Below are 13,080 nucleotides of genomic sequence, written 5' to 3' on the forward strand. Positions count from 1 at the left end.
AATTAATACAAGTCCAAGAGAGCCAAAGTATGATCTTGAATATATCCCTCCTGAATTTAGAGATCATCTAAAGAATAGATTTGATGCATTGATCACCAATGACCGAAAGCCAGATGAATTATGGGAAGATATCAAGAACATTATCCATGAAGAAGTGCAAGGGATGTATGGAATAAGAAATTTTGACAAGAAGTCTAGCGTGAACTACTTTAACTTTATATAAACACATCCCAAGTTCTACTAAACTACTTTATTCCTTCTGAAGCTTTCTTTTAGGTGAGAAATGAATAAAACATAAAAAAGTTTGAGACTCCACAAGTCTCAAGTAAAGCCAGGGAAGGTGTTAATGTGAATTAAAACCTTTAAATATTAAAAATTTAATTTCCTAGTTTTACATAAGATACCAATTCTAATAAAATAACATCAATTATCAATTAATGAATTAACTAACTAAAAGGATGTTAATAAGATAATTAATATCTATTAGACATATAATTAAGGAAAATGAAAATCACACTAGAAATTCAAACAGAAAGAGATTTAATAGAAGGAATTTAAGGCTTAGAAATTCCTTAACAGGGCTAAAGAAATGAAAGTGGTGGTATGAGGGCTGTCAATAGGTTTTAGTTTTGCTTTCACTTGTAGTCCCAAGAATCATAAATTAGTTTCTTCTTTCTCAAGTAAGGAAACTGTAGAAAACAGGTTCCAGTGACATAGTGATGATCATCTTCCAGATTCAATATTAAAGGAGGAATAGAGTCCAATTTGTAATTGTAAAACTTCACATCTGCAAAAATCTATGTACTCTCTGCCTTCTGAAGATATGATGAATAGCATGTGGTGACATGTTTGACCTGTTTATGCTGGTATGAGAAAAAGTAACTATGCATAGAAATGTGTTGTTGCTGTTGTTATGTGCCATCGAGTCGGACCCGACTCATAGCAACCCCTCCTTGGGTTTCTCAAGTGGTATCCCTACAAAAGTAGATTGTCCAAACTTCCTTCCGAGGAGCAGCTGGTGGGTTTGAACTGCCAGCATTCTGGTTAACAGTCAAGTGCCTTAGGCACTACTCTACCAAAGCTCTGCACAAAAATATACTAGAAGAAAATTCATTAAAATATTTATAGTGTCTCGTTATGTTGTGAGTAAATAAGATTTTGGTCTTTTATGTATGTATATGTTTCTTTCTTTCTTTCTTTCTTTTTTTTTTTTTTTACATTGGAAGGCATGCTGTTGTTATTAGGTGCCATCAAGTCAGCTCTGGCTCATAGCAACCCTGTGTATAACAGGATGAAACATTTCCCGGTCCTGAGCCCATTGTTGCAGCCACTGTGTCAATCCACTTTGTTGAGAGTCTTCTCCTTTTTTGTTGACCCTCCACTTTACCGAGCATAATATCCTTCTCCTGGGAGTGGTCCCTTCTGAAAACATGACAAAAATATGTGAGCATTCTGGCTGCACTTCTTCCAGGATAGGTTGTTAGTTCCTCTGTCAGCCCATGGTACTTTCAGTATTCTTTGACAACACCACAACTCAAAAGCGTCAACTTTTCTTCTTTGGTCTTCCTTACTCATTGTCCAGCTTTCATATGCATATGAGATGAATGAAAATATCATGGCTTGGACCAGGCATACCTTAGTCTTTTCAAAGAGACATCTTTGCCATACAGCACTTTTGTAGCAGATTTGCCAAATGCAATGTGTCCTCTGATCTCTTGTCTGCTGCTTCCATTGGTGTTGATTGTGGAAACAAGAAATATGAAATCCTTGACAACTTCAATCTTTTCTCCATTTACTGTGATGCTGCTCATTTGTTGGATTGTGAGGATTTTTGTTTTCTTTATGTTGAGGTGTAATCCATTCGGCAGACTGTGGTCTTCAGTCTTCATCATTATGTGCTTCAAGTCATTTTCACTTTTAGCAAACAAGGTTGTGTAATCTGCATATCACAAGTTGTAAATGAGTCTTCTTCCAATCTTGATGCCATGTTCTTTTTCATACAGTCTAGCTTCTTAGATTATTTGCTCAGTATAAGATTGAATAAGGATGGTGAAAGGATATGACCCTGACACACTCCCTTCCTGATTTTAAACCACGCAGTATCCTCTTGTTTGGTTTGAACAATGACCTCCTGGTCTATGCACAAGTTTCTCATGAGCACAATTAAGTGTTCTGGAATTCCCATTTTTCTCAATGCTATCCATAATTTGTTATGATCCACTCAATCAAATGTGTTTGAATAATCAATACAACACAAGTGAGCATCTTTCTGGTATTCTTTGCTTTCAACCCAGATCCATCTCACATCAACAGTGATATCTCTCATTCCTCATCCTCTTCTGAATCTAGATTGCATTTCTGGAAGTTCTCTGTCAATATACTCCTGCAATTGTTTATGAATTATCTTCTGCAAGAAGGGAGCTCTGGTGGCATAGTGCCTAAGGCATGTGACTGCTAACCAGAAGGCTAGTGGTTCAAACACACCAGCTACTCTTCAGAAGGAAGGTTGGGCACTCTACTTCTGTAATGATACTGCCTCGGATAACCAAGGAGGGGCCACTATGAGTCAGATCCAACTTGACAGCAGTGAGTTGTTTTTTGTTTTTTTTTTTTAAGTAATATTAATGATGTTGTAGTTGTTGTTGCTATGTGCCATTGAGTCGGCCCCAACTCATAGCAACCCCTCCTTGGGTTTCCAAGGCAGTATCACTACAGAAGTAGGATTGCCCAACCTTCCTTCTGAAGAGTACCTGGTGGGTTTGAACCACCAGCCTTCTGGTTAGCAGTCAAGTGCCTTAGGCACTATGCTACCAGAGCTCCTGATATTAATGATATAGTTTGATAATTTCCACATTCTTTGGGATTACCTTTCTTTGAATAAATACAAATATGGATCCCTTCCAGTCAGTTGGCCAGGTAGCTGTTTGCCAAATTTCTTGGCATAGATGAGTAGTGCCTCTGGAACAACATCCGTTTGTTGAAACATCTCAATGGGTATTCCATCAATTCCTGGAGCCTTGTTTTTTGCCAACTCCTTCAGTGCATCTTCATCTTCTCCCTTCAATACCATTGGTTCTTGACCATATGCCACCTCCTGAAATGGATGAACATCAGTCACTTCTTTTTGCTATGATGACGCTGTGTATTCCTTCTATATTTTTCTGATGTTTCCTGCATCATTCAATATTTTGCATATAGAATCTTTCAATATTTCAACTCAAAGCTTGATTTTTTTCTTCAGTTCTTTCAGCTCAAGAAAGGCCAAGTGTGTTCTTCCTGTTTGGTTTTCTAACTCCAGGTCTTTGCACAATTCATTATAATAATTGACTTTGCCTTGTTAAACTGCTCTTTGAAACCTGCTCAGCTCTTTTATCTTGTCATTTCTTCCATGTGTTTTAGCTACTCTCCACTCAAGGGCAAGTTTCAGAATCTCTTCTGACATCCATTTTGGTCTGTTCTTCCTTTCCTCTCTTTTTAACAATGTTTTGCTTTCCTCATGAATGATGTTGATGTCATCCCATAGTTTCTCTGGTTTTCAGTCATTGGTGTTCAATACATCAAATCTATTTTTAGATGGTCTCTAAATTCAGGAGGGATATGATCAAGGTCATATTTTGGCTCTTATGGACTTGTTTGAGTTGTTTTCAGCTTCAACTTGAACTTGCATATGAGCAACTGATGGTCTGTTCCACAGGAAGCTCCTGGACTTGTTTTGGCTAAAAATATTGAGCTTCTCCATCCTCTCTCTCCACAGATGAAGTCTATTTGATTCCTATGCACTCTGTTTGGTGAAACACATGTGTAAAGCCACAGTTCATGTTGTTGAAAAAAGTTATTTGCAATGAATAATTTGTTGGTCTTGCAAAATTCTATCATCAATTCTCTGGTGTCATTTCTATCATGAAGGCCATATTATCCAACTACCAGCGATTCTTCTTTGTTTCCAACTTTTGCATTTAATCATCAGTAATGATCAACACATCTTTATTCCATGTTCAGTCAATTTCAAACGCAAAAGTTGGTAAAAATCTTCAATTTTCTTATCTTTGGCTTTGGTGGATGGTATGGTATCCCACAAAGCAATGCTGTGTGGGATACCATGACGGTAGATAAGGCATTCTGTAAGTCCATGAATGGTAGTTTTGGAAGAAGCATTGCATACAGGGAAGGCAATTCCATATCCAGAATAAGTATCTATTCCGGTAAGAACAAAATGCTGTCCTTTCCATGATGTAGTATAAACTGGTCTTCCTTGGGGGTGTATGGATATTATCCTATCACTGACAGTATTGTACTTCAGGATAGATCTTGAAACTTTCTTTATGACTGTGTTAGACTGGGTTCTCTAGAGAAACAAAACCAGTAAAGCTTAGAGAGAAAGAGAGAGAGAGAGAGAGAGAGAGATTTATCTTGGGGAAATGGCTCACACACTTATAGAAGCTGGCAAGCCAAAGTTCTTGGATCAAAAGTCAAGCTGGAGGCTTTTCTCGACTCTTGCAGCTTCAGAGGCTGAGGACCTCAAGGCTGACAGGCAGTGTACTGGATGTTGACTCTAATAAATGATGAATCCAAGATCTCCGGGCCAAATGGTGGATTGTTCGCTCACGGACAGTTGTAGGCAGCGCAAAAGAATCCCGATCCACAGAAGAATGTCTCTTTACCCAGGATGTCCACAGATATACTGGAAGCAGGCCACACCCCTAGCAGAACTTCCTTTCAAGAGATTGGCTGCTGAAAACATAATCATCTGATCCCATCATGGGAATAACCACATCACAACAGCTTAAACCACACAGAATTGTGGTCCAGCCAAGTTGACACACTGCTCCAACTATCCCAATGACAATGAATGCCACACCATTCCTCTTCAATTTGTCAATCCTGGCATAGTAGATCGTATGCTTGTCTGATTCAAAATGGCCAAAATCAGTCCATTTCAGCTCACTAATGCCAAGGATATCAATCTTTATGCATTCCATTTCGTTTTGGACAACCTCTAGTTTTCCTAGATTCATACTTTGTACATTCCATGTTCTGATTATTAATGGATATTTGTAGCTGTTTTCTCATTTTGAGTCATGCCACTCCTGCAAATGTAGGTCCTATTACTCCATTCACATCATTAAGATCAACTATACTCTGAGGAGGCCACTCTTCCAAAGTCTTACATTGAATGCCTTAGGGGCTCATCTTTTGGCACTATATTGAACAGTGTTTCAAAGCTATTCATAAAGTTTTCTGGTCATATGTCAGACAGTGTTTCACTGCTATTCATAAGGTTTTCCCTGGCCATTTCTTTGAGAAGTGGATGGCCTCTTCCTTCTTCCTAGTCTGTCTTAGTCTGGAATCTCTGCTGAAACCTGACCACCATGGGTGACCCTCCTCGTATTTGAAATACCAGTGGCACAGCCTCCAACCTCACGGTGACATGCAAGCTACCACAGTAATCAGTAGCAGTTTTTTTTCTGCTGATTTATTAATATTCTATTGCTGTATTACAAAATAGTGTAATAAAACAATAACAACTGATTATGTCTGATTTCATGTGGATCAGGAGTCTAGACACAGCTTACCTGGGGACTCTGCTTAGAGTCTCAAGATGTTGGTCAACAATAGGGCCTCATCTGAAGGTTTGATTAAGAAAGAATCTTCTCTTGATATCCTCAAATTAATTTTCTTGCAGATTATAATTCATGAGGGCTTGCAACTTTTCTGAGCTCAGAGAAAGCCTAAAACATGCTTTAATCAGGCCCACTCAGGTTAATTTGTTTTTTTATTAACTCAAAGACAAATGATTATTGTTGGATCCAACTCCACCACAGTGAGTTTGGGTTTTGGTTTTGGTTTGAACTGGAACGATACGGTTTGAGTTTACCAAAGAGCAGGTAATGCAAAGACAAAAAAAGAGTAGTGCAAACTATTGATGTGTTTGGCAGCTAACTGAAAGGTTGGAGGTTCAAGTCTACCCAAAGGTGTCTTTGGAAAAAAAATCAGCCATTGAAAATCCTATGGAGCACAATTCTACTCTGACACACATTCTTGAGTCAAAAATCAACTGGTTTCATTTTATTTTAACTCTACCTCAAAAGAAGAGAAACCAAATTAATTTGAAAGTACTTTAAAGATGTTTCTTACTTCTAGAAGAAAGACTTGTTATAGCTGCCTCAGCAGCAATGCTGCTTATGTAATTATACCCTAAAGCAACCAGTGCTGCAGATAGAAACATGCTGGGAAGATGCAGAACTTAAATCCCAGTAAGATTTGCATCTTTAAGATGTCTGAAATTTCTAAAAACTTGGTTGGTAATGGGTGTCAGAAACACACAGCAGACATTCAGTAAGAATTTACTGAACTGACAAGTCTCATTTAAGTTTCTTTTTGGAAGGTGAAGACCAGACTGGCTCTCTTTACTAACACATTTCCACCAGGAAGCCCAGGACTAAATGGACACATAAAATTTACCTGCTCACTGAATTTAAAGGAGCAATCAAGCACAAGCAGACATTTATAATGTCCAGATGTTCCCTACTTTATTGAGAAGTTGTTTCTTGGGTAAGTTACCTAACCCAAGTCTATTTAAGCTGGTGTGGTTAGAGAGACCATGTACCACATTGATTCTGCTGGGGATCTGGCTTCCTTATACCATCCTCTGCTTCACCATGAGGAGGTAAACATCTAATTTACTTTTGCTCCCTTTGCTTGACAATCCTGATTCCAGTTAAATCAGCTCTTGTTGTTCAGCTGGAAGGATCCAATTCCCTTTCTTTTGCCAATCCCTAGCTAAGGGAGAATGAGCTCTCCTGGCATAGTGCCTAAGGCACTTGACTGCTAACCAGAAGTTTGGTGGTGCAAACCCACCAGCCATCCCAAGAAGGAAGATTAGACAACCAACTTCTGTAGAGATACCACTTTGGAAACCCAAGAAAGGGTCATATGAGTCAGAGACAAAGTGACAGTAACAGCAACAGCTAAGGAAGATAGCAAATATGTGGTGAATGGGTCTCAAAGATTAAGCCCAAGTGTCCTTGGTCCTCTGGTAATCGGGCAGGAGTACTGATATTATACTTCTCCTGTCATCTTCCACTTCTTATCACCCCCAAAAAGTCAGCAGATAGATTTGGGGAAAGAGAGAAAGTTTGTCTGCTATCCCAGTTCAGTGAAACATGAACTCTTTTCATTAGCAACATCTCTCTCAAAATACAATCTCCACAAATTCTTTAATACTGCTCCATCTCAGAGATGGGGTATAATTCTCCTCCCCTTGAGTGCTGACTGGGATTACTGGCTTGCTTCTAAGAAATAGAAGGAGAACATGACAGTGTGTCATCTCAGAGACTACGAGAGACTATGTCATAAAAGGTACTGCAACTTTCTTCTGGCCCGCTCTCTGAAGGGTACCAGCTGCCATGTCATAAGGATACTTGTACTGCTCTTTGGAAAAGGCCCACAAGGGGATCAGGGGGCCTCCTGCTAAGTGACAATCACAAAGACAGAACTTAGAAGGGATTCCTCCAGCTGCAGCTGATATCCTGACTGCAATTTCATGAGCCTCTCCCTGTGTCAGAACCATCACACTTAGCTGCTCTCCAATTTGTAACCTACAGAACTGTCCCATAATATGTGTTGTACTAAATGATGGGACAGTTTGTTACACAGCAATAGAAGAGATGGAAGGACAAAAGTCTTGGTTTGGAAGTCCAATGCCTAGAAGACAGCTTCTCTATACCGGTGCTCTTGAGAACACTCTACCTATTTATCAAGAACTGGAGGGAATAGAACTTGATGAACTACAATAAAGAAGGTAGAACTATGATCATGCATGTCTCCTGCTGGAACTTGGAGGAGAGGGTCATATCTTAAGATAGACTTTTCCCAAAAAGTGTAGAAATGTGGTGTTTTCATAAAAAGAACAGTACAAATGGTCACTATGATTTTAAGAAACCCTAAGAAAAAGCCAGGATAGAGTATTCATTTAGGGCTGTCAGGGTCCTTCCAAACATCCAAAGGAAAATGACCTACTGGACTGTGATTTGTCCTGCAAATGACTCAATGAGGCATGAAACAAAGGTGTCATCTGTCAAAAGTTTCCCTCTTGCCTTGTGGAATATCTTCATAATGCTGATTCATGACAATCCAACTATCTCTAGTAGTGGTAAACGCAAACAAAACCCACTGCCATTGAGGACAAAGTAGAACTGCCCCATAGGGTTGCCAAAAACTGTAAATATTTACAGAAGCACACTCTGGTATCTTTCTTTCATGAAGTGAACTACCAACCTTTTGGGTAACAAATGATTATTTTTCCCACATGCTACCAAAGCTCCCCTCTAGTCGTGTTAGCCTCCAGGAAAGAATTGTAGCAAGTAAGGTCTTTTCAGAGAAAGGTAAGGGAGTTGGCAGCTGATATATGACATAGCTAACATTCCCAGGAAATACTGGAAACCTGTCCTATGCTTAGGAGGTTGTGTGCAGAGTCCTGAAGATACTACTTAATCTCATATTTTAAATCCATTTCCCATTGTTCAGTATAGAAACCATGTTTTCATGTGCAGCAATAAAGATCAAGAAGGGCATACACTTCTGCTCATTGATAGACTGACTAGCTGCTAGCTGTAGTCAGATTCCACAGGACGTCAATGCCAATGTATAAAGAATGACAGTTCATTCCCAAAGAATCATGCTCTCCAGAGAGCTCCTGAAGAGGTCTTGGACAAGGTTCTTATGCAATTTACAATGCAATTTACATTTTTCCAAGAGTATGTAAAGCAAAATTTGAGTTTAATTGAAATCAGAAAAGGGACACATTAAACAAATAAACAAAAATACTTTTTCTGATTATCACATTTGAAGACTCAAAGCATCCCCAAAACTCTGGAATCCAGTTTATTCCAAAGAGACATCAACCATCATAAAATGTTTTCAATTTTTGAACGATTCACATTTTGTAGCAGAAAACAGAACAAAGTTCATCAGACAGCCTTCCTCTCTTTTGTCTAAAATCTGTTCACACAAAAGGTCTTTTCATAGGTTAAAATAAAAACAAACAACTTTCTTAGCCAATTGGAATTTTTAGTCTCAGTCTAGGATCCAATCACTTTACAAGAGGGCTCAGGACACCAAATCTGACCAGAAACTCCCAGGTTACCAGTGGCTACTTCACTGTCTTTCTAAGAGGGGATGGGTGCATTAGTCTGTGAGTAGAGTCACTCTCCTGTGGTCATTGTGCCCCTCAACAGTCACAGGAGAGTGAGGTGGGGATGAATGGGAATGAGAAAGCAAAGTGATGAAAGTATGAGGCTTTCATCAATAACCCACAGCAAAGCAGAATGGTCCAATTGTATAAATCACCCACTCCAAACATCCACACTCAAAACTAGAGGACAAGGAAAGAGCACATTGGAACTCAGGAGACAAAGGATGGTGACAGAGAACAGCAAGTTTTCCATAGAGACTTCTCACCTCCATCCTATGGTGTTCTTGCACTAACTCCATCTGAGTATTATAAAATTAAATTTATGAGGGGGAAGGTGAGAAGTCATGTGAAGGTTTGCTTTACTCTAACAGCAGAATGATCCTTTGGACTGATTGATTCAATTTTATTCCAGAATTGTAGATTATTTCATCCTAAAACTAGTAGTTGCGTTACAACTCATCTTGCCATACCCTGTAAGTTTTAAAAGATAAAGAAACTGAGAATTAATTAGAAATGTAGCCATGATCAGAACATGAGTTTCTTGGCCAGTAGTCTTTTGAATAATACTATTTTACATAGGCCATGAAATTATTCTACATAAACTTTGTTACAATCATAACTGTATTCCTGTTTATATATATGTACATGTATGTATGTATATATATATATAGACACACACATGTGTATATATAAAAATTAAGATTTATACTTTGTGCCTAACTTTATATTTTAATTGTAAACATTTCCAAATGAGACCTTAAGATTGCACTGTTTGTGTTACACACAAGCAATAATACTTATAGAACTCACAGCGAACCCTCCTTGGGTTTCCAAGGCAGTATCTCTATGGAAATAGATTGCCCAATCTTCCTTCTGAGGAGTGGCTGGTGGGTTTGAACTGCCAGCCTTCTAGTTAGCAGTCAAATGCTTAGGCACTACCACCAGAGCTTCCTATAGAACAGTGGTAAAAAGAAAAACAATGTTAAAAAGAGATAAGTAAGTTACCAGAATCTTCCCCTTATATCTATATGGCTTGTTTTCTCTTCTCCTTTAGACATTTACCCAGTGTCACTTTATTATTAAAAATAAAAATGCATATTCAATACTTCCAGCCCCTTTTCTCTAGAAAATTTATCATTATATAACATTTTAGCAATTTTGGTTAGTTTATTGTCTATATCCAACCAGCAGCATATAAGAATGACCATGACAGGGATTTGTACCTGTTTGATCACTATTATATCTTTGTTACCTAAAACAGTAGCTGATAGAGAATGTGTTTTCAACAAATATGTGTTGTATAAAAGAACAAAAGAGCAAATGAATAAGTAGATGAATATTTAATAGTAAGAGAGAAGGATCAACCAGGATAGCTATAAGACAAAGAATATGCAAGGGAAATATAGATACTGCTTGGGTGAAACTGGAAAGTTTCTATCAAAAATACTGGGAAATTTTAGATTGTAACAGAGTTTAGGTGGCCTAAAACTTTATATTCAGTGATTTAGATAACATAATGCTATCTCTCTCACTGGTCTATCCTTGATAAACTATTTGGAATACCATGCAGTAATAACTTGCTCAAATGAGTAACCTCCAATCTGCTATCTAGGCGCTATTAAATGTCTAATAGAGAGAGAAATCATTTTTATTGCATGATATCCTAAGGAGACATGTTATCTATTTACTCCTTAAGTATTTTATATTCATAACTAACCAGTAAATTGAATCAGCTTTTTACTGATTACTTTCAGTGAAAGCTGTCCAATGTTAGGCTTTCACTTTTTCAAAATTCAGTGCAAGAACAAGCCCTATGAATTATATTTCTGTATTTTCTGAGAAACTAACACAGAAGTCTGTTTACTATTCAATGTCTCTTAAATAATATTTAACCTAAGTTTTCTTTAAACCCAGTAATTTGGGGGGAGGCAGATTCAACTGGAGAACTGATATATTTTATCCCACCTAATAACATTTTTCTGTCTTTCTGTTGGCTACAGGAAGTTTAGAACCATTGTCATCTTCTCAGAGTGACCAACCTCTCTATTTGTCTGGGACTGATGGGTTGCCTCTGACATGGGACTTTTAATGTAAAATTGGACATGTTGAGCTAACTAACATAATTAGTCCACCACTCATCTGTCAGTTTGTCATACTGTGATGGCTTTCAGGTTGCTGTGAGGCTGAAGGCCATGCCACAAGTATTTCAAATACCAGCAGGGATACCAATGGTGGACAGGTTTCAATAGAGCTTCCAGATTAAGACAGACTAGAAAGAAGGAAAGGGCCATCAACTTCTCAAAGAATTAGCCAGTGAAAATCTTATGAATACCACTGAAACACTGTCTAATATATTACAGGCAAACTTTCTGAATAGATGTGAAATATTGTCTGACATAGTGCCAGAAGATAAGCCCCTCAGGTGAGAAGGCACTCAAAATATGACTGGGGAAGAGCTGCCTCCATAGAGTAGAGCCAACCTTGATGATGTGGATAGAGTAAAGCTTTTGGGACCTCCATTTGCTGATGTGGCACAGCTAAAATTGAGAAGACAGCTGCAAATATCCATAAAGATAGTATCCTAGGCATTAGTAGATATCAATCTTCATGCTTTCAATTTCATTTTTAACAGCTTCCAGTTTTCCTAGATTCATACTTCATACATTCTATGTTCTAGTTATTAATAAGCATTAGTGGGGAGCTCTGGTAGCATAGTGCCTGAGGCATTTGACTGCTAACCAAAAGACTGGTGGTTCAAACCCACTAACCACTCCTCAGAAGGAAGGTTGGGCAATCTACTTCCATAGTGATACTGTCTCAGACACCCAAAGAGGGGTCGCTATGAGTTGAGGCCAACTCGATGGCATATAACAACAACAACAACAACATGCATTAGTGAGCTGAAATGGGCTGGTTTCAGTCATTTTGAATCAGACAGCAATATGATCAACTATTCCAGGAATGACCAATTGAAGAAGAATGGAATGGCATTCATCTTCACAAAGAATGTTTCAAGGTCTATCCTGAAGTACAATGCTGTCAGTGATAGGATAATATCCATACCCCTACAAGGAAAACCAGTGAGTTTGGTTTTGGTTTGGTACAAGGAACACCAGTTAATAGTACTAACATTCAACTTTATGCACCAGTCACCAAAGCCAAAGATGAGGAAATTAAAGCTTTTTACCAAATTCTGCAGTCTAAAATTGACCAAACATGCAATCAAGATGTGTTGATTACCACTGGTGATTGGAATGCAAAATTTGGAAACAGAAGAATCACCAGCAGGTGGAAAATATGGCCTTGGTGATAGAAATGACACTGGAGATTGCATGACAGTATTTTGCAAGACTAATGATTCATTCATTACAGATATCTTTTATCAAAACATAAACAGGGCTACACACATGAACTTCACCAGATGGAGTAGAAAGGAATCTGATCAACTACATCTGGGGCAAGCGGGGATAGAGAAGTTCAGAATCTTCAGCCAAAACAAGACCAGGAGCTGACTTTGGAACAGACCATCAACTGCTCATATGCAAGTTCAAATTGAAGCTGAAGACAATTAACACAAGTCCACAAGAGCCAGAATATGTCCTTGATTATATCCCTCTGGAATTCAGAGACCATCTGAAAAATAGAGTTGATGCATTTAACACTAATGACTGAAAACCAGAAGTTTTGTGGGACGACATCAAAAACATCATCCATGAAGAAAGCAAAATGTCATTAAAAAAACAAGAAATGAAGAAAAGACCAAAATGGATGTCAGAAGAGACTCTGCTACTTGTTCTTGAGTGTTGTTGTTGTTGTTGTTATGTGCCATCGAGTCAGCCCTGACTCATAGCGACCCCTCCTTGGGTTTCCGAGGCAGTATCACTACG

Source organism: Orycteropus afer, unplaced genomic scaffold, assembly GCF_000298275.1.
Source record: "Orycteropus afer afer isolate SDZICR_OR568_19922 unplaced genomic scaffold, OryAfe1.0 scaffold00076, whole genome shotgun sequence".
NCBI classification, from domain to species: domain Eukaryota; kingdom Metazoa; phylum Chordata; class Mammalia; order Tubulidentata; family Orycteropodidae; genus Orycteropus; species Orycteropus afer.